This window comes from Myotis myotis, unplaced genomic scaffold (genome assembly GCF_014108235.1).
Source record: "Myotis myotis isolate mMyoMyo1 unplaced genomic scaffold, mMyoMyo1.p scaffold_m19_p_1, whole genome shotgun sequence".
NCBI classification, from domain to species: domain Eukaryota; kingdom Metazoa; phylum Chordata; class Mammalia; order Chiroptera; family Vespertilionidae; genus Myotis; species Myotis myotis.
In genome coordinates this window covers 175,708,131-175,711,502 of record NW_023416313.1, presented here as the reverse complement: position 1 = coordinate 175,711,502, position 3,372 = coordinate 175,708,131, and positions in this window count along the sequence as shown.

The following is a 3,372-nucleotide window of genomic DNA, read 5'->3' as shown; positions in this document are numbered from 1 at the left end:
GACCTCATCAGACCAGGGCCTTCCCATCCCCCTCACACACCATCACTCAAGCCTTCCTGCAGCTTCAATGCCTCCTCTCCTCCCCTACAGTTCCCAGGAGGACCAGGTTCAAGATTCCAGCTCCTCCTTGAACACTTGTCCTACAGTGTTCAAGAAGTCGCTTTTCCATTCCGTCCAACATTCCCTTCTGTAATTTAGCTGCCTCACGAGCTTACACGTTTCCTTGATGCTGCTCTGACTTGTCTGTGAGTCATCTGGACTGTTTCTGTCAGCTGGCATGGGGGGTATCCAACATAAACCCCATGCCTTCCATGTGGTCTATGCTTCCCATGACGTGTGGCTAAGTGCACAGTGATGCTCAATGAGTGTTTATAAAGTTACTAGTATATTGATAAAATATGAAAATAGTTTTTAAAATCTGTAGCCTAGCTGAATTTCAACAGTGTTTTCTCATTACAGTAGCTGTGGAAGAGACATGGTGACCAGCAGGAACCTGGAATTTAGAATCAGATAGATCTGTGTCCAAATCCCAGCTCTGTTCATTTACTTTGTCAATCACCAAACATTTATTGAGTAACTACTATGTGGGAGAGTTGTGGTCAGATGGTGGGTAAACAGATAAATAGGATATAGTCCTTGCACATAGTAATACCGGGTTTACTGTATTACTTAATTTCTCTGAGCTTCAATTTCTTAAACTGAAAATGAGAATAGAAACTATCCCATTGGATTATTGTAGTTATTTCAATAATTAGTTTTCTCTTATTTATTAAGGGCTTAAGTTGAGAAGTTGATTCCTTCATGATTCTTTTTTTTTTCTTTTTTAAATGACTCTGTTGTAGGTCCATTTTGTTGTAAAATTAGCCATGCATTTGAATCCATTTGTAGTTTAAATTTTAGATCGCAGGTGGTCACATTAAACTAACAACAAAACAAATCCAAGCATTGATTCTGAGACTGACGCTGCTAATCTCATTTGTCAATTATTAGATTATCTTTGCACCTCATCTTTTATCTTTTTACATGAGTGCTTTGGGGGGCCAGCCTCAAATATAAATGATTCCCCCTTGATAGGGCTTAAGTTCACACTCAGGTGGGTGAGCTGCGGGAAAGCAGGTGCTTCCAGAAGAAGCTGAGAGGAAGACAGCGTCTAACCTGGGGTCGAATGTAGCCTAGCAGGTGGCATGATCAGTGAAGCCACCGTTAGCTGCCAGAAAATCCACCTTATCTCTGAATGCTTTGACCCCAACATGTATTTCTCCCTTGAGAGAGAGGTGTTGGGCTGTATTAAAAGAGAACCTGGCGAGAGAGAGAGAGAGAGAGAGAGAGAGAGAGAGAGAGAGAGAGAGAGAGATATCCTGGCTCCACTTGCCCTTGGATTACTAGTTCCCATCCATCCACAGGAGGCACAGTGGGACCAGTTGCTCTGCTATGGAGCCTTCTGCTCATGTCACTAAATGGCATAGTCAGCTTTCTCTGAGATGCTGGTTTGGTGAAGAAATGTTTACTTCCCTAAAAAGCCAACCATATTGTTGAGTTTTATCCTAAAGATTTGCTAAGGGTGATCTTTGAACTTTGATCCATGGTGTATGCAGTATGAAGTCAAACTTGGACAAATTGGGTGAAAGGCCTGACTTGTAGAGTGTTTAAAAGCAACGCAGTGATTCGGTTCTCCCTTGTGTAAGATGAAGAGGTTGGAGGATTCTTTTAGCACTAATCCTCAGTGACCCTGAGAGTATAACATGAATGAACATTGCTCCAAAGTAGCTAAGGAAGGGAGAAGTTGTTGAATGTTGGGAGATTGTTTTCCTCATATTTACGTGACATTATGTGTAGTGTTGGTTACAATGCCACTGAGACATTTATATAAATATAAAAATTCAGGTCCTTACTCATTACTAGGATTCTCTGCCAGGTACCTTACCCTTTGGTGTACCAATCTCACTCTTTCAAAGGGAGATCCAAGGGCTCGCCTTTCTCTGGCATGTCATCGAATCTCAATAAATATGTGCCAAATTAAAAGTGAAGGTTCAATACAATAATACAAGTAGACTATTTTGTGAATGCTACTTAATTTTTTCATTTTCCGCAAACTTCTCATTCTTTTTTTTTTTTTCTACATAGCTCAGCCATCACTTCCTCAGGGAAGCCTTCCTGGATTGTTCATCCTATCAAATATCTCCAGTTATGCATGCTGAAGGCACCATATATTTATTGGTTGTAGAATAGGGGTAGGGAACATCCAGCCCGCATGCCAGATAAGGCCTGTGAAATCATTTGGTCTGGCCCTGCCAAGACAGGGGTGAGTTAATTAAATGTTAGACCAAATATAGCAGGCTAATTTTTAAGTTGATAATTTAGTATGGCCCTAGAATGATGTTATAAATATCCAAATGACCCTTGGCAGAAAAAAGGTTCCCCACCCCAATTGTAGAATGTAACAGCACTGTAATTTTCCTGTTCGGTTTGTTAGATTATTTGATTAGTGTCTCTCACCTAACTAGGCTCTAAACTCCACCAGAGAAGGCCACTGTCTCATTTTGCTCACTCCTGTATCCGTAGTGGGCAGCATAGTGCCTGCCACTTTGTTGTCACATAACACATGCTATATTTATTAAAGGAAGCAGGAGAAAGATGAAAGAAAAATAAAAATATAAATATTTTCAATACCCTGAACTACAGTGGCAAGATATCACCTAGCGGAATTCAGATGGCTTGCCTGGATGAATCAATGAAAGCAATATGTGACCAACACGAAGCTTCTCTATATTCAAAGGAATCTGAGGATACAAAATTGCCTATTCTTTTTTTAAAATATATTTTATTGATTTTAGAGAGGAAGGAAGAGGGAGCGATAGAAATATCAATGATGAGAGAGGATCATTGATTGGCTGCCTCCTGCATGCCCCCTACTGGGGATCAAGCCTGCAACCCAGGCATGTGCCCTTGCCTGGAATTGAATCTGGGACCCTTCAGTCCACAGGCGGACGCTCTATCCATTGAGCCAAACCAACTAGGGCAAATTGCCTATTCTTAATTGGGTTGAATTTCTAGCCCTGGATTCTTCCAAAATAGTTTCAGGCTTTTACCAACCTTATTTGTTCTTACAAGTAAGAACAGCATCAAAGCTTAGATTATCGAAAGGAAGCACACTCAGCAGGTTTCCACCCTGGGCACCTGGGCAATGACCTTAAACAGCTGGGTACTGATTTGGGCTTCAGCGTTTCCTGGCAGCTCAGGCAAAAGGGGAAACACAGATCAGTAGACATACAGGGTATCCCAAAAAATGTATACACACTTTGAATAATTATTCATTCCAATGGGTTACATCTGAAAAGAAGAAACATTGGACTTAATAATTATTCAAAGTGT